Source organism: Patagioenas fasciata, chromosome 36 (assembly GCF_037038585.1).
Source record: "Patagioenas fasciata isolate bPatFas1 chromosome 36, bPatFas1.hap1, whole genome shotgun sequence".
Taxonomy (NCBI): domain Eukaryota; kingdom Metazoa; phylum Chordata; class Aves; order Columbiformes; family Columbidae; genus Patagioenas; species Patagioenas fasciata.
The window spans coordinates 627501-646702 of record NC_092555.1 but is presented as its reverse complement, the minus strand read 5'-3'; the positions used below and the strand labels follow the sequence as shown (position 1 = coordinate 646702).

Below are 19202 nucleotides of genomic sequence, written 5' to 3'. Positions count from 1 at the left end.
TCCTGGGGACAAGGGCGTCCCCCTAGATGTCACAATGGGCCCTGGGGACAATGGGGTTGCCCAGGATGTCACAATGGACCCTGGGGACAAAGGGGGGTGCGCAGGATGTCACAATGGGCACTGGGGACAAAGGGGGGGTCCCCATGGTGTCACAATAGGCCCTGGGGACAAAGTGGGGTCCTAGAATGTCACAATGAGCCCTGGGGACAAAGGGGGGTCCTGGGATGTCACAATGAGCCCTGCGGACAAGGGTGGTACCCACGGTGTCACAATGGGCTCTGGGCACAAGGGGGGGTTCCCATAGTGTCACAATGGGTCCTGGGGACAAGTGGGGTCCCCAGGATGTCACAATGGGCCCTGGGGACAATGTGGGGTCCTGGGATGTCACAATGGGCCCCAGTGACAAAGGGGGTCCCCTGAATGTCACAATGGGTCCTGGGGACAATGGGGGGTCCTGGGACGTCACAATGGGCCCTGGGGACAAGGAGGGATCCCCAGGATGTCACAATGGGTACTGGAGACAAAGGGGGGGTCCCCATGGTGTCACAATGGGCCCAAGTGACAAGGAGGGTCCCCACGGTGCCACGATGGGTCCTGGGGACAAGGGCGTCCCCCAGATTTCACAATGGGCTCTGGGGACAATGGGGTTGCCCAGGATGTCACAATGGACCCTGGGGACAAAGGGGGGCGCACAGGATGTCACAATGGGCACTGGGGACAAAGGGGGGGTCCCCATGGTGTCACAATGGGCCCAAGTGACAAGGAGGGTCCCCACAGTGCCACGATGGCTCCTGGGGACAAGGGCGTTCCCCAGATGTCACAATGGGCCCTGGGGACAACGGGGTTGCCCAGGATGTCACAATGGGCCCTGGGGACAATGGGAGTCCCCAAGGTGTCAGAACGAGCCCTGGGGACAAAGTGGAATCCTGGAATGTCACAATGGCCCCCACTGACAAAGGGGTTCCCCATGGTGCCACAATGGGCCCTGGGGACAAAAGGGGTCCCCAGGATTTCACAATAGCACTGGGGATAAAGGGGGGTCATGGGATGTCACAATGGGCCCTGGGGACAAGGGAGATCCCCATGGTGTCACAATAAGCCCTGGGGACAAAGTGGGGTCCTGGGATGTCACAATGGGCCCCAGTGACAAAGGGGTTCCCCATGGTGCCACAATGGGCCGTGGGGACAAATGGGGTCCCCAAGGATGTCACAATGAACCCTGGGGACAAACGGTGATCCTGGGACATTTCAATGGGCCCTGGGGAGAAAGCGGGGACCCCAGGATGTCACAATGGGCCCTGGGGACAAAGGGGGTCTCCAGGAAATCACAATGGGCTCTGGGGACAATGGAGGTTCCCCAGGATGTTCACAATAGGCCCTGAGGACAAGGGGTGGTCCCCATGCTGTCACAATGGGTCTCCAGTGACAAGGGGGTCCCCAAGGTGTCACAATGGGCCCTGGGGACAATGGGGGGTCCTGGGACGTAACAAGAGGTCCTGGGGACAAGGGGGTTCCCCACAGTGTCACAATGGGCCCTGGGGACAAAGGGGGTCCGCACGGTGTTACAATGGTCCCGGGGGACAGGGGGGATGCCCAGGATGTCACAATGGGCCCTGAGGACAAGGGGGGGTCCCCATGGTGTCACAATGGGTCCCCAGTGACAAGGAGGGTCCCCATGGTGTCATGATGGGTCCCAGTGACAAGGGGGTCCCCAGGATGTAACAATGGACCCTGGGGACAATGGGGGGTCCTGGGACGTCACAATGGGCCCTGGAGACAAAGGGGGTCTCCAGGATGTCACAATGGGCTCTGGGGACAATGCGGGGTCCTGGGACGTCACAATGGGCCCCAGTGACATGGGGATCCCCAGGATGTCACAATGGGCCCTGGGGACAAAGGGGGGTCCTGGGATGTCACAATGGGCCCTGGGGACAAAGGGGGTCCCCTGAATGTCACAATGGGCCCTGGGGACAATGGGGGGTCCTGGGACGTCACAATGGGCCCTGGGGACAAGGAGGGATCCCCAGGATATCACAATGGGCCCCGGGGACAAAAGAGGTCCCCTGGATGTCACAATGGCCTCTGGGGACAAGGAGGGTCCCCAGGATGTCACAATGGGCCCTGGGGACAAAGGGGGGTGTCGACGGTGTCAAAATGGGCCCTGGGGACAAAGGGCGTCCCCAGGATGTCACAATGGGCCCTGGGGACAATGGGGGGTCCTGGGACGTCACAATGGGCCCTGGGGACAAGAGGGGATCCCTAGGATGTCACAATGGGCCCTGGGGACTAATGTGGTCCCCACGGTGTCACAATATGTCCTGGAGACAAAGGGGGGTCCCCAGGATGTCACAATGGGCCCTTGGGACAATGGGGTTCCTGGGATGCCACAATGGGTCTCCAGTGACAAAGGGGGTCCCCAGGATGTCTCAATGGGCCCTGAGGACAATGGGAGGTCCCCATGGTGTCACAATGGGTCCGCAGTAACAAGGGAGGTCTCCACGGTGCCAGGATGGGTCCTGGGGACAAAGAGGCTCCCCAGGATGTCACAATGGGACCTGGGGACAAGGGGGTCTCCAGGAACTCACAGTGGGCTCTGGGGACAATGGAGGTTCCCCAGGATGTTCACAATAGGCCCTGAGGACAAGGGGTGGTCCCCATGCTGTCACAATGGGTCTCCAGTGACAAGGGGGTCCCCAAGGTGTCACAATGGGTCCTGGGGACAATGGGGGTTCCTGGGACGTAACAATAGGACCTGGGGACAAGGGGGTTCCCCACAGTGTCACAATGGGCCCTGGGGACAAAGGGGGTCCGCACGGTGTTACAATGGTCCCGGGGGACAGGGGGGATGCCCAGGATGTCACAATGGGCCCTGAGGACAAGGGGGGGTCCCCATGGTGTCACAATGGGTCCCCAGTGACAAGGAGGGTCCCCATGGTGTCATGATGGGTCCCAGTGACAAGGGGGTCCCCAGGATGTAACAATGGACCCTGGGGACAATGGGGGGTCCTGGGACGTCACAATGGGCCCTGGAGACAAAGGGGGTCTCCAGGATGTCACAATGGGCTCTGGGGACAATGCGGGGTCCTGGGACGTCACAATGGGCCCCAGTGACATGGGGATCCCCAGGATGTCACAATGGGCCCTGGGGACAAAGGGGGGTCCTGGGATGTCACAATGGGCCCCAGTGACAAAGGGGGGGTCCCCTGAATGTCACAATGGGCCCTGGGGACAATGGGGGGTCCTGGGACGTCACAATGGGCCCTGGGGACAAGGAGGGATCCCCAGGATGTCACAATGGGCCCTGGGGACAATGGGGGGTCCTGGGACGTCACAATGGGTCCTGGGGACAAGAGGGGGTCCTGGGACATCACAATGGGCCCTGGGGACAAGAGGGGGTCCCCAGGATGTCACAATGGGCCCTGGGGACAAAGAGGGGTGCCGAGGATGTCACAATGGGCCCTGGGGACAATGGGGGTCCTGGGACGTCACAATGGGCCCTGGGGACACAGAGGGGCCCTAGGACGTCACAATCAGTCCTGGGGACAAGGTGGGGTCCCCTGAGAGTCACAATGAGCCCTGGGAAGAGAGGGGGCTCTCAAGGACATCACAATGGGCCCTGGGAACAATGGGGGGTCCTGGGACGTCACAATTGGCCCTGGGGACAAGGGGGGGTACCCATAGTGTCACAATGGGTCCTGGGGAAAATGGGGTCCCCAGGATGTCACAATGGGCCCTGGGGACAATGTGGGGTCCTGGGATGTCACAATGGGCCCCAGTGACAAAGGGGGTCCCCTGAATGTTACAATAGGTCCTGAGGACAGTGGGGGGTCCTGGGACGTCACAATGGGACCTGGGGACAAGGAGGGATCCCCAGGATGTCACAATGGGCCCTGGGGACAATGGGGGGTCCTGGGACGTCACAATGGGTCCTGGGGACAAGAGGGGGTCCTGGGACATCACAATGGGCCCTGGGGACAAGAGGGGGTCCCCAGGATGTCACAATGGGCCCTGGGGACAAAGAGGGGTGCCGAGGATGTCACAATGGGCCCTGGGGACAATGGGGGTCCTGGGACGTCACAATGGGCCCTGGGGACACAGAGGGGCCCTAGGACGTCACAATCAGTCCTGGGGACAAGGTGGGGTCCCCTGAGAGTCACAATGAGCCCTGGGAAGAGAGGGGGCTCTCAAGGACATCACAATGGGCCCTGGGAACAATGGGGGGTCCTGGGACGTCACAATTGGCCCTGGGGACAAGGGGGGGTACCCATAGTGTCACAATGGGTCCTGGGGAAAATGGGGTCCCCAGGATGTCACAATGGGCCCTGGGGACAATGTGGGGTCCTGGGATGTCACAATGGCCCCCAGTGACAAAGGGGTTCCCCATGGTGCCACAATGGGCCCTGGGGACAAAAGGGGTCCCCAGGATTTCACAATAGCACTGGGGACAAAGGGGGGTCATGGGATGTCACAATGGGCCCTGGGGACAAGGGAGATCCCCATGGTGTCACAATAAGCCCTGGGGACAAAGTGGAATCCCGGGATGTCACAATGGGCTCTGGGGACAAGGAGGGTCCCCAGGATGTCACAATGGGCCCTGTGGACAAAGAGCGTCCCCAGCATGTCACAATGGGCCCTGGGGACAAAGGGGGTCCCCACGGTATCAGAATGGGCCCTGGGGACAAAGGGGGGTCCCCAGGATGTCACAATGGGCCCTGGGGACAGTGGGGGGTCCTGGGACGTCACAATGGGCCCTGGGGACAAGGGGGGGTCCCCAGGATGTCACAATGGGCCCTGGGGACAAAGGGGGGTCCCCTGAATGTCACAATGGGCCCTGGGGACAGTGGGGGGTCCTGGGACGTCACAATGGGCCCTGGGGACAAGGGGGGGTCCCCAGGATGTCACAATGGGCCCTGGGGACAAAGAGGGGTCCCCTGAATGTCACAATGGGCCCTGGGGACAAGGGGGTGCAGTGGATGTCACAATGGGCCCTGGGGACAATGGGGGGTGTCCAGGATGTGAGAATGAGTCCTGAGGACAAGGGGGGGTCCCCATGGTGTCACAATGGGTCCCCAGTGACAAGGAGGGGTCCCCATGGTGTCACAATAGGCCCTGGGGACAAAGTGGGGTCCAAGAATGTCACAATGGGCCCTGGGGACAAAAGGGGTTGCCATGGTGCCACAATGGGCCATGGGGTCAAAGGGGACCCCATGGTACTACAATGGCCCTGGGTACAAAGGGGGGTCCTGGGATGTCACAATGGGCCCTGGGGACAAACGGGGTGTCCCCACGGTGCCACAACGAGCCCTGGGAGCAAGGGGGTGGCCCCAGGATGTCACAATGGGTCCTGGGGAAAATGGGGGGTGCCCAGGATGTCACAATGGACCCTGAGGACAAGGGGGGTCCCCAGGATGTCACAATGAAGTCTTGGGACAAAGGGGTCCCCAGGATGTCACAATGGGGCCTGGGGACAAGGTGGGTCCTGGGACGTCACAATGGGCCCTGGGGACAAGGAGGGATCCCCAGGATGTCACAATGGGCCCTGGGGACAGTGGGGGGTCCTGGGACGTCACAATGGGCCCCAGTGACAAGGGGGGGTCCCCAGGATGTCACAGTAAGCCCTGGGTACAAAGAGGCGTCCCCGGAATGTCACAATGGGCCCTGGGGACAAGGGGGTGCCCTGAATGTCACAATGGGGCCTGGGGAAAATGGGGGGTCCTAAGACGTCACAGTGGGCCCTGGGGACAATGGGAGTCCCCAAGGTGTCAGAACGAGCCCTGGGGACAAAGTGGAATCCTGGAATGTCACAATGGCCCCCAGTGACAAAGGGGTTCCCCATGGTGTCACAATGGGCCCTGGGTACAAAAGGGGTCCCCAGGATTTCGCAATAGCACTGGGGACAAAGGGGGGTCATGGGATGTCACAATGGGCCTTGGGGACACAGAGGGGCCCTAGGACGTCACAATCAGCCCTGGGGACAAGGAGGGGTCCCCTGAAAGTCACAATGAGCCCTGGGAACAGAGGGGGCTCCCCAGGACATCACAATGGGCCCTGGGAACAATGGGGGGTCCTGGGACGTCACAATGGGCCCTGGGGACAAGGGGGGGTCTCCAGGATGTCACAATGGGCCCTGGGGACAAAGAGGGGTCTCTAAAGTGTCACAATGGGCCCTGGGGACACAGAGTGGCCCTGGGACGTCACAATCAGCCCTGGGGACAAAGTGGGGTCCTGGGATGTCACAATGGGCCCCAGTGACAAAGGGGGTCCCCATAGTGCCACAATGGGCCGTGGGGACAAAAGGGGTGCCCAGGATGTCACAATGGGCCCTGGGGACAAAGGGGGGTCCTGGGATGTCACAATGGGCCCCAGTGACAAAGAGGGTCCTCATGGTGCCACAATGGGCCCTGGGGACAAAGGGGGTCCCCTGGATGTCACAATGGGCTCTGGGGACAAGGAGGGTCCCCAGGATGTGACAATGGGCCCTGGGGACAATGGGGGGTGTCCAGGATGTCAGAATGAGTCCTGAGGACAAGGGGGGGTCCCCATGGTGTCACAATGGGTCCCCAGTGACAAGGAGGGGTCCCCATGGTGTCACAATAGGCCCTGGGGACAAAGTGGGGTCCAAGAATGTCACAATGGGCCCTGGGGACAAAAGGGGTTGCCATGGTGCCACAATGGGCCCTGAGGTCAAAGGGGGTCCCCATGGTGCTACAGTGGCCCTGGGGACAAAGGGGGGTCCTGGGATGTCACAATGGGCCCTGGGGACAAAGGGGGTGTCCCCATGGTGCCACAACGGGCCCTGGGACCAAGGGGGTGGCCAGGATGTCACAATGGGTCCTGGGGAAAATGGGGGGTGCCCAGGATGTCACAATGGACCCTGAGGACAAGCGGGGGTCTCCATGGTGTCACAATGGGCCCTGGGGACAAAGGGGCTCCCCTGAATGTCACAATAGGTCCTGGGGACAATGGGGGGTCCTGGGACGTCACAATGGGCCCTGGGGACAAGGAGGGATCCCCAGGATGTCAGAATGGGCCCTGGGGACAAAGAGGGGTCCCCTGAATGTCACAATGGGCCCTGGGGACAAGGGGGTGCAGAGGATGTCACAATGGGCCCTGGGGACAATGGGGGGTCCCCTGAATGTCAAAATGGGCCCTGGGGACAAGGAGGGATTCCCAGGATGTCACAATGGGCCCTGGAGACAAGGGGGTGTCCCTAGGATGTCACAATGGGCCCTGCGGACAAGGGTGGTACCCACGGTGTCTCAATGGTCACTGGGTACAAGGGGGGGTCCCTATAGTGTCACAAGGGCCCTGGGGACAATGTGGGGTCCTGGGATTTCACAATGGGCCCCAGTGACAAAGGGGGTCCCCTGAATGTCACAATGGGTCCTGGGGACAATGGGGGGTCCTGGGACGTCACAATGGGCACTGGGGATAAAGGGGGGGTCCCCATGGTGTCACAATGGGCCCAAGTGACAAGGAGGGTCCCCACGGTGCCACGACGGGTCCTGGGGACAAGGGCGTCCCCCAGATGTCACCATGGGCCCTGGTGACAATGGGGTTGCCTAGGATGTCACAATGGGCCCTGGGGACAATGGGAGTCCCCAAGGTGTCAGAACGAGCCCTGGGGACAAAGTGGAATCCTGGGATGTCACAATGGGCCCCACTGACAAAGGGGTTCCCCATGGTGCCACAATGGGCCCTGGGGACAAAAGGGGTCCCCAGGATTTCACAATAGCACTGGGGATAAAGGGGGGTCATGGGATGTCACAATGGGCCCTGGGGACAAGGGAGATCCCCATGGTGTCACAATAAGCCCTGGGGACAAAGTGGGGTCCTGGGATGTCACAATGGGCCCCAGTGACAAAGGGGGTCCCCATGGTGCCACAATGGGCCGTGGGGACAAATGGGGTCCCTAGGATGTCACAATGAACCCTGGGGACAAACGGTGGTCCTGGGACATTTCAATGGGCCCCTGGGGACAAAGGGGGTCCCCTGGATGTCACAATGGACTCTGGGGACAAAGGGGATCCCCACGGTATCAGAATGGGCCCTGGGGACAAAGGGGGGTCCTGCGATGTCACAATGAGCCCTGCGGACAAGGGTGGTACCCACGGTGTCACAATGGGCCCTGGGAACAAGGGGGGGTCCCCATAGTGTCACAATGGGTCCTGGGGACAAGTGGGGTCCCCAGGATGTGACAATGTGTCCTGGGGACAATGTGGGGTCCTGGGATGTCACAATGGGCCCCAGTGACAAAGGGGCCACCTGAATGTCACAATGGGTCCTGGGGACAATGGGGGTCCTGGGACGTCACAATGGGCCCTGGGGACAAGAAGGGATCCCCAGGATGTCACAATGGGCCCTGGCGACAATGGGGGGTCCTGGGACGTCACAATAGGCCCCAGTGACAAGGGGGGGTCCCCAGGATGTCACAGTGTGCCCTGGGTACAAAGAGGCGTCCCCGGAATGTCACAATGGGCCCTGGGGACAAGGGGGGGTCCTGGGATGTCACAATGGGCCCCAGTGACAAGTGGGGGTCCCCAGGATGTCACAATGGGCCCTGGGGACAAAGAGGGGTGCCCTGAATGTCACAATGGGCCCTGGGGACAAGGGGGTGCAGTGGATGTCACAATGGGCCTTGGGGACAATGGGGGGTCCTGGAATGTCACAATGGGCCCTGGGGACAATGGGAGTCCCCAAGGTGTCAGAACGAGCCCTGGGGACAAAGTGGAATCCTGGAATGTCACAATGGCCCCCAGTGACAAAGGGGTTCCCCATGGTGTCACAATGGGCCCTGGGGACAAAGTGGGGTCCTGGGATGTCACAATGGGCCCTGGGGACAAAGGGGGGTCCTGGGATGTCGCAATGGGGCCCAGTGACAAAGAGGGTCCTCATGGTGCCACAATGGGCCCTGGGGACAAAGGGGGTCCCCTGGATGTCACAATGGGCTCTGGGGACAAGGAGGGTCCCCAGGATGTCACAATGGGCCCTGGGGACAAAGAGCGTCCCCAGCATGTCACAATGGGCCCTGGGGACAAAGAGGGGTCCCCTGAATGTCACAATGGGCCCTGGGGACAATGGGGTGCAGTGGATGTCACAATGGGCCCTGGGGACAATGGGGGGTGTCCAGGATGTGAGAATGAGTCCTGAGGACAAGGGGGGGTCCCCATGGTGTCACAATGGGTCCCCAGTGACAACGAGGGGTCTCCATGGTGTCACAATAGGTCCTGGGGACAAAGTGGGGTCCAAGAATGTCACAATGGGCCCTGGGGAGAAAAGGGGTTGCCATGGTGCCACAATGGGCCCTGGGGTCAAAGGGGGTCCCCATGGTGCTACAATGGGCCCTGGGGACAAAGGGGGGTCCTGGGATGTCACAATGGGCCCTGGGGACAAGCGGGGGTCTCCATGGTGTCACAATGGGCCCCAGTGACAAAGGCGGTCCCCTGAATGTCACAATAGGTCCTGGGGACAATGGGGATCCTGGGACGTCACAATGGGTCCTGGGGAGAAGGAGGGATCCCCAGGATGTCACAATGGGCCCTGGGGACAATGGGGGGTCCTGGGACGTCACAATGGGCCCTGGGGACAACGGGGGGTCCCCAGGATGTCACAATGGGCCCGGGGGACAAAGGGGTGCCGAGGATGTCACAATGGGCCCTGGGGACAATGGGGGGTCCTGGGATGTCACAATGGGCCCTGGGGACAAGGGGGTCCCCCAGATATCACAATGGGCCCTGGGGACAATGTAAGGTCCTGGGCTGTCACAATGGACCCTGAGGACAAGGGGGGTCCCCAGGATGTCACAATGGGGCCTGGGGACCATGGGGTGTCCTGGGATGTCACAATGGGCCCCAGTGACAAAGGGGGTCCCTATTGTGCCACAATGGGCCCTGGGGACAAAGGGGGTCCCCTGGATGTCAGAGTGGGCTCTGGGGACAAGGAGGGTCCCCAGGATGTCACAATGGGTCCTGGGGACAATGGGGGGTCCTGGGATGTCACAATGGGCCCTGGGGACTAGGAGGGATCCCCAGGATGTCACAATGGGCCCTGGGGACAATGGGGGGTCCTGGGACGTCACAATGGGCCCCAGTGAGAAGGGGGGTCCCCAGGATGTAACAATGGGCACTGGGGACAAAGAGGGGTCCCCTGAATGTCACAATGGGCCCTGGGGACAAGGGGGTGCAGTGGATGTCACAATGGGCCCTGGGGACAATGGGGGGTGTCCAGGATGTGAGAATGAGTCCTGAGGACAAGGCGGGGTCCCCATGGTGTCACAATGGGTCCCCAGTGACAAGGAGGGGTCCCCATGGTGTCACAATAGGCCCTGGGGACAAAGTGGGGTCCAAGAATGTCACAATGGGCCCTGGGGACAAAAGGGGTTGCCATGGTGCCACAATGGGCCCTGGGGTCAAAGGGGGTCCCCATGGTGCTACAATGGCCCTGGGGACAAAGGGGGGTCCTGGGATGTCACAATGGGTCCTGGGGACAAAGGGGGTGTCCCCATGGTGCCACAACGGGCCCTGGGAGCAAGGGGGTGGCCAGGATGTCACAATGGGTCCTGGGGAAAATGGGGGGTGCCCAGGATGTCACAATGGACCCTGAGGACAAGCGGGGGTCTCCATGGTGTCAGAATGGGCCCCAGTGACAAAGGGGCTCCCCTGAATATCACAATAGGTCCTGGGGACAAGGGGAGGTCCTGGGACGTCACAATGGGCCCCAGTGACAAGGGGGGGTCCCCAGGATGTCACAATGGGCCCTGAGGACAAAGAGGGGTCCCCTGAATGTCACAATGGGCCCTGGGGACAAGGGGGTGCAGAGGATGTCACAATGGGCCCTGGGTACAATGGGGGGTTCCCTGAATGTCAAAATGGGCCCTGGGGACAAGGAGGGATTCCCAGGATGTCACAATGGGCCCTGGAGACAAGGGGGTGTCCCTAGGATGTCACAATGAGCCCTGCGGACAAGGGTGGTACCCACGGTGTCACAATGGTCACTGGGCACAAGGGGGGGTCCCTATAGTGTCACAATGGGTCCTGGGGACAAGTGGAGTCCCCAGGATGTCACAAGGGCCCTGGGGACAATGTGGGGTCCTGGGATGTCACAATGGGCCCTGGGGACAATGGCGGGTTCTGGGACGTCACAATGGGCCCTGGGGACAAAAGGGGTCCCCAGGATTTCACAATGGCCCTGGGGACAAAGAGGGGTCCCCTGAATGTCACAATGGGCCCTGGGGACAAGGGGGTGCAGAGGATGTCACAATGGGCCCTGGGGAGAATGTGGGGTCCTGGGATGTCACAATGGGCCCCAGTGACAAAGGGGGTCCCCGGAATGTCACAATGGGTCCTGGGGACAATGGGGGGTCCTGGGACGTCACAATGGGCCCTGCGGACAAGGAGGGATCCCCAGGATGTCACAATGGGCCCTAGGGACAATGGGGGGTCCTGGGACGTCACAATGGGCCCCAGTGACAAGGGGGGGTCCCCAGGATGTCACAATGGGCCCTGAGGATAAAGAGGGGTCCCCTGAATGTCACAATGGGCCCTGGGGACAAGGGCGTGCCGAGGACGTCACAATGGGCCCTGGGGACAATGGGGGGTCCTGGAATGTCACAATGGGCACTGGGGACTATGGGGGTCCCCAGGATGTCACAATGGGCCTTGGGGACAATAGGAGGTTCTGGGATGTCACAATGGGCCCTGGGGACAATGGGGGGTGCCCAGGATGTGAAAATGAGTCCTGAGGACATGGGGGGGTCCCCATGGTGTCACAATGGGTCCCCAGTGACAAGGAGGGGTCCCCATGGTGTCACAATAGGCCCTGGGGACAATGGGGTCCCCTGAATGTCACAATGGGCCCTGGGAACAAAAGTGGTTGCCATGGTGCCACAAGGGGCCCTGGGGTCAAAGGGGGTCCCCATGGTGCTACAATGGGCCCTGGGAGCAAGGGGGTGGCCAGGATGTCACAATGGGTCCTGGGGACAATGGGGGGTGCCCAGGATGTCACATAAGACCCTGAGGACATGGGGGGGTCCCCATGGTGTCACAATGGGTCCCCAGTGACACGGGGGGGTCCCCATGGTGCCACAATGAGCCCTGGGGACAAAGGGAGGTCCCTACAATGTCACAATGGGCCCTGGGGACTAATGAGGTCCCCACGGTGTCACAATGCGTCCTGGAAAAAAAGGGGGGTCCCCAGGATGTTACAATCTGCTCTTGGCACAATGGGGTTCCTGGGATGTCACAATGGGCCCTGGGGACAATGGGGGTCCCCACGGTGCCACGATGGGTCCTGGGGACAAGGGCGTCCCCCTAGATGTCACAATGGGCCCTGGGGACAATGGGGTTGCCCAGGATGTCACAATGGACCCTGGGGACAAAGGGGGGTGGGCAGGATGTCACAATGGGCACTGGGGACAAAGGGGGGGTCCCCATGGTGTCACAATGGGTCCCCAGTGACAAGGAGGGTTCCCCATGGTGCCACAATAGGCCCTGGGGACAAAGTGGGGTCCTAGAATGTCACAATGAGCCCTGGGGACAAAGGGGGGTCCTGGGATCTCACAATGAGCCCTGGGGACAAGGAGGGATCCCCAGGATGTCACAATGGGCCCTGGGGACTAATGTGGTCCCCACGGTGTCACAATATGTCCTGGAGACAAAGAGGGGTCCCCAGGATGTCACAATGGGCCCTTGGGACAATGGGGTTCCTGGGATGTCACAATGGGTCCCCAGTGACAAAGGGGGTCCCCAGGATGTCTCAATGGGCCCTGAGGACAATGGGAGGTCCCCATGGTGTCACAAAGGGTCCCCAGTGACAAGGGAGGTCCCCACGGTGCCACGATGGGTCCTGGGGACAAGGAGGTCCCCAGGATGCCACAATGGGCCCTGGGGACAATGGGGGGTCCTGGGACGTCACAATGGGCCCTGGGGACAAAGAGGCTCCCCAGGATGTCACAATGGGACCTGGGGACAAGGGGGTCCCCAGGACTCACAGTGGGCTCTGGGGACAATGGAGGTTCCCCAGGATGTTCACAATAGGCCCTGAGGACAACGGGTGGTCCCCATGGTGTCACAATGGGTCCCCAGTGACAAGGGAGTCCCCAAGTGTCACAATGGGCCCTGGGGACAATGGGGGTCCCGGGACGGAATAATAGGCCCTGGGGACAAAGGGGGGGTCCCACAGTGTCACAATGGGCCCTGGGGACAAAGGGGGTCCCCACGGTGTTACAATGGTCCAGGGGGAAAAAGGGGGATGCCCAGGATGTCACAATGGGCCCTGAGGACAAGGGGGGCTCCCCAGGGTGTCGGAATGGGTCCCCAGTGACAAGGAGGGTCCCCATGGTGTCACGATGGGTCCTTAGGACAAGGGGGTCCCCAGGATGTAACAATGGACCCTGGGGACAATGGGGGGTCCTGGGACGTCACAATGGGCCCTGGAGACAAAGGGGGTCCCCTGGATGTCACAATGGGCCCTGGGGACAATGTGGGGTCCTGGGACGTCACAATGGGCCCCAGTGACAAAGGGGGTCCCCAGGATGTCACAATGGGCCCTGGGGACAATCTGGGGTCCTGGGACGTCACAATGGGCCCTGGGGACAAGGAGGGATCCCCAGGATGTCACAATGGGCCCTGGGGACAATGGGGGGTCCCCAGGATGTCACAATGGGCCCTGGGGACAAAGAGGGGTCCCCTGAATGTCACAATGGGCCCTGGGGACAAGGGGGTGCCGAGGATGTCACAATGGGCCCTGGGGACAAGGGGGGGTCCCCAGGATGTCACAATGGGCCATGGGGACAAAGAGGGGTCTCTAAAGTGTCACAATGGGCCCTGGGGACACAGAGGGGCCCTAGGACGTCACAATCAGCCCTGGGGACAAGGGGGGGGTCCCCTGAAAGTGACAATGAGCCCTGGGAACAGAGGGGGTCCCCAGGACGTCACAATGGGCCCTAGGAACAATGGGGGTCCCTTGAAGGTCACAATGGGCCCTGGGGACAATGGTGGGTGTCCTGAATGTCAAAATGGGCCCTGGGGACAAAGAGGGGGTCCGCAGGATGTCACAATGGGCACTGGGAACAAAGGGGGAGTCCCCATGGTGTCACAATGGGCCCAAGTGACAAGGAGGGCACCCACGGTGCCACGATGGGTCCTGGGGACAAGGGGGTCCCCCAGATGTCGCAATGGGCCCTGGGGACATTGGGGTTGCCCAGGATGTCACAATGGGCCCTGGGGACAATGGTGGGTCCCCTGAATGTCAAAATGGGCCCTGGGGACAAAGGGGGATCCCCATGGTGCCACAATGGGCCCTGGGCACAAAGGGGGTCCCCAGGATTTCACAATAGCACTGGGGACAAAGGGGGGTCATGGGATGTCACAATGGGCCCTGGGGACAAGGGAGGTCCCCATGGTGTCACAATAAGCCCTGGGGACAAAGTGGGGTCCTGGGATGTCACAATGGGCCCCAGTGACAAAGGGGGTGCCCTGAATGTCACAATGGGTCCTGAAGACAATGGGGGTCCTGGGACGTCACAATGGGCCCTGGGGACAAGGAGGGATCCCCAGGATGTCACAATGGGCCCTGGGGACAAGGGGGGGTCCCCAGGATGTCACAATGGGCCCTGGGGACAAAGAGGGGTCCCCAGGATGTCAAAATGGGCCCTGGGGACAATGGGGGGTCCTAAGACGTCACAATGAACCCTGCGGACAACGGGGGGTCCTGGGACGTCACAATGGGCCCCAGTGACAAGGGGCGGTCCCCAGGATGTCACAATGGGCCCTGGGGACAAAGAGGAGTCCCCTGAATGTCACAATGGGCCCTGGGTACAATGGGGGTCCCCAGGATGTCACAATGGGCCCTGGGGACAATAGGAGGTTCTGGGATGTCACAATGGGCCCTTGGGGTTTAGAAGTCAGGTCTAAGAGTGCAGCGTTTGGGGTGCAGGGGCTTGGGGGGAAATTTAAGGTTGCAGAGTGTGGGGTGCACAGGACTGGGGCACAGGATTTGGGGGTGCGGGGTTTCAGGGTTCAGGATTTGGAGGTGTGGAGTTTTGGGGTGCAGGGGTTGGGAGTGCAGGGTGGTGGGGGTGAGAGATTTGGGTGCAGGATTTGGGGGTGCAGAGTCTTGGGAGGCAAGGATCCGGGTCTGCAGGATTTGGGGGTTCAGTGTTTAGGGCAGCACAATCTTGGGGTGCAGGGGTTTGCAGTGAAAGGTTTGGCAGGCAGGATTTGGGGTGCAGGATTCTGGGGTGCTGGGTTTGGGGTACAGGATTTGGTGTTGCAGGGATGGGGTTGAAGGGCTTGGGTTTCCAGGCCTTTGAGGTGCAGGGTTTGGAGGTGCAAGGTTTGGGAGGGAATTCTTTGGGGTGCAGGGTTTGGGGGCAGGGTTTAGGGGTGGAGGGTATAGGACGGAAAGATTTGGGAATGCAGGGTTTGGGGTGCAGGTTTCGGGGTTCAGGAAGGTAGGGAGGGCAGGATTAGGGGGTGCAAGGTTTCAGTTGTAGGGTTTAGGGGTGCAGAGTTTGGTAGGGCCGAATTTGGGGGTGCAGGATCTGGGGTGCAGGGTTTGGGAAGACAGGATCGGGGGTGGAGGATTTGGGGGTGCAGGATTGAGGGGCAGGGTTTTGGTGCAGGGCTTGGGGTCAGGATCTGGGGTGCAGGTTTGGGAAGAGTATTTTGGGGTGCAGGATTTTGGGTGCCGTGTCTGCGGGGCAGGTTTGGGGTGATCACTGCTGATCCGCACACACTCTCTCTCTCTGTCCCCATTGTCCCCAATGCCCCCTTACCTGTCTCACCTCCCTCTCCAGCTCCGCTCCCACCCCCCCAATCCCCCTCAGCGGGGCCAGCCCGGGGTGCAGCTCCTGCAACGGCTCCTCCTCTGCATTCATTAACAATTAACACCCTCAGCAGTGCTAATTAACACCCCCCCCACCCCCCCATATCCCCGCTGCCCCCTAATTACCCCCTAATTCGCGCTAATCACCCCTAATTCCCCCTCATTACTCACCCAGCAGCCCCTCGATGTCCGCAGCCGCCATCTTGCCCCGCCGGGAGGGCCACAAACCACCTCAAAATTGACCCAAAATAGCGCTTTTTCAACCCAAAACCCTCCCGCTGAGGCTCCCCGAGCTGTGTCCCCAAAGCCCCCGCTGTTGTCACCTCGGGAAAAGCGCGAAAAAAGCGGCCCCGGGGGTCCCCGCGCTTCGTTTCGCGCTCTGAGGGAAAGCGCGGGAAAACGAGCGGAGACGGAAAGAGCCGAGCGGAGCCGAATGGGCCCGAGCGGAGCCGAATGGGCCCGAGCGGAGCCGAATGGGCCCGAGCGGAGCCGAACGGCGCCCGAGCGGAGCCGAATGGGCCCGAGCGGCGCCCGAGCGGCGCCCGAGCGGAGCCGAATGGGCCCGAGCGGAGCCGAACGGCGCCCGAGCGGAGCCGAACGGCGCCCGAGCGGAGCCGAACGGCGCCCGAGTCCCGGCCGGGGCCGAACGCACCCGAAGGGACCCGAAGTCTTCCCGAAGGGGTCCGAGTGGAGCCGAACGCACCCGAAGGGACCCGAACCCACCCGAAGGGACCCGAACCCACCCGAGTGGACCCGAACCCACCCGAGTGGACCCGAACCCACCCGAAGGGGCCCGAACCCACCCGAAGGAGCCCGAACCCACCCGAGTGGACCCGCACCCACCCGAAGGGGCCCGAAGTCTCCCCGAAGGGACCCGAACCCACCCGAAAGTGCCCCAAAAGGCGCCAAACTCCCAAATCCCCCCCTTTTTACCCCAAAACCCGTGTTCCGCTCCCCCCCCGGCCCCTCCTCTTCCTCCCCGCCCCCCCCCCCCCCCCCCCCACTTTCTCCCCCTTTTTCCGCCTCACGATCGTTTCCCGCCGCGGCGGCGGCTGCGAGCGAGGCCACGCCCCCTTCCTCAGGAGGTGGCCAATGGGAAGCGGCGGGGAGGTGCGTGGCCACGCCCACTATGCGTGGCGTGCGCAGAGGCGGCTCCGAGAGGAGCCGAAGATACACGAAGGGAGTCGAAGGGACCCGAACGCACCCGAAGGGACCCGAACGCACCCGAAGGGACCCGAGTGGGGCCCGAACGCACCCGAGGGGACCCTAAGGCAGCCGAAGGGACCCGAACGCACCCGAAGGGACCCGAGTGGGGCCCGAACGCACCCGAAGGGACCCGAACGCACCCGAAGGGACCCGAACGCACCCGAACACACCCGAAGGGACCCGAGTGGGGCCCGAACTCACCCGAAGGGACCCGAGGGGACCCGAACGCACTTAGGGGGCTCCATGAGTCACTTATGGGTCACTATGGGGCACTCCTGGGTCCCTAAGGGGGAAATTATGGGGGTCTATGGGGAGTTCAGGAGGGACCCAGGAGTACCCCAAGGGACCCAGGAGTACCCCAAAGGACCCAGGAGTTCAGGAGGGACCCAGGAGTGCCCCAAAGGACCCAGGAGTTCAGGAGGGACCCAGGAGTGCCCCAAAGGACCCAGGAGTGCCCAAATGTGTTGTGTTTTGTTTTTTCTCTCTTGTTTATGTCCTCTTTTACCTGAAATGGGACAATGGGGGCAATGGGGGCAATGGGGGGCAATGGGAGTCAATGGGGGGCAATGGGGTCAATGGGGGGCAATGGGAGTCAATGGGTCAATGGGGTCAATGGGAGTCAATGGGGGGCAATGGGGGTCAATGGGGGGTCAATGAAGTCAATGACTCAATGGCTCAATGGGGTCAATGGGGATCAATGGGTCAATGGGTCAATGGGGTCAAAGGGGATCAATGGGTCAATGGGGTCAATGGGTCAATGGGGATCAATGGGGGGCAATGGGGATCAATGGGTCAATGGGGTCAATGGGGTCAATGGGTCAATGGGGGTCAATGGGAGTCAATGGGAGTCAATGGGTCAATGGGGTCAATGGGGATCAATGGGTCAATGGGGTCAATGGGTCAATGGGGATCAATGGGGGGCAATGGGGATCAATGGGTCAATGGGGTCAATGGGGTCAATGGGTCAATGGGGGTCAATGGGAGTCAATGGGGTCAATGGGGGTCAATGGGGATCAATGGGGATCAATGGGTCAATGGGGTCAATGGGGTCAATGGGGATCAATGGGGGTCAATGGGGGTCAATGGGGTCAATGGGGGTCAATGGGGGTCAATGGGGATCAATGGGGATCAATGGGTCAATGGGGATCAATGGGGTCAATGGGAGTCAACGGGGTCAATGGGTCCCAGGGTCACATTCCCGCTGTCCCTGTCCCCGCTGTCCCCGCTGTCCCAGGGCTCAGTGCTCACTCTTCATTGGTTCCTGGCCTTTTGCATTCATTAATATTCGGTTAATTATTCGTTAAGGTTTTCTTGCCATAGTTGAGCCCAGCAGGAACCCCCGGGGTCCTAAAACCCTCCCTCTCTATGGGTCCCTATGGGTCTCTATGGGTCCCTATGGAGCTCTATGGGGCTCCTTGGATCTCTATGGGGTCCTATGGGTCTCTATAGGTCCCTATGGGGTTCCATGGGGCTCTGTGGTTTCCTATGGGGCTCTATGGGTCCCTATGGGTCCCTATGGGTCCTTATGGGTCTTAATGGGTCTCTATGGGGCTCCTTGGGTGTCTGTGGGTCCCTATGGGGCTCTTTGGGGCTCTATGGGTCCCTATGGGGCTCCTTGATGCTCTATGGGTCTCTATGGAACCCCCAGGGTCCTAAACCCCTCCCTCTCTATGGGTCCCTATGGGTCTCTATGGGTCCCTATGGGTCTCTATGGGGTTCCATGGGGCTCTGTGGCTCCCTATGGGCCTCTATGGTCTGTATGGGTCCCTATGGGGTCCTATGGAGCTCTATGGGTCTCTATGGGTCCCTATGGGTCTCTACAGGCTCTACGGTCCCTATGGGTCTCTATGGGGTTCCATGGGGCTCTGTGGCTCCCTATGGGCCTCTATGGTCTGTATGGGTCCCTATGGGGTCCTATGGAGCTCTATGGGTCTCTATGGGTCCCTATGGGTCTCTACAGGCTCTACGGTCCCTATGGGTCTCTATGGGGTTCCATGGGGCTCTGTGGCTCCCTATGGGCCTCTATGGTCTCTATGGGTCCCTATGGGGTCCTATGGAGGTGGGTGCTTTTTTCCAACCAAAGTGATTAATGAGTTTTTAGGGTTTATCCCAAATGATGGGAACCCCCGGCTCCTTCCTTCCCTCCTTCCTTCCTTCCTTCCTTCCTTCCT

General features: G+C 61.1%; 1 protein-coding gene across 1 annotated transcript in view; it reads right to left on the bottom strand.

Moving 5' to 3' along the window:
- The window catches only part of LOC136115833 (E3 ubiquitin-protein ligase RBBP6-like), a 66694-nt gene extending 50352 nt beyond the window's left edge, over nucleotides 1-16342 (bottom strand). The window contains 1 exon segment of the mRNA XM_071801233.1: nucleotides 15997-16342. The gene's annotated coding sequence lies outside the window, so the exon portion shown is untranslated.
- Between the last annotated feature and the right edge of the window lie 2860 nt (nucleotides 16343-19202).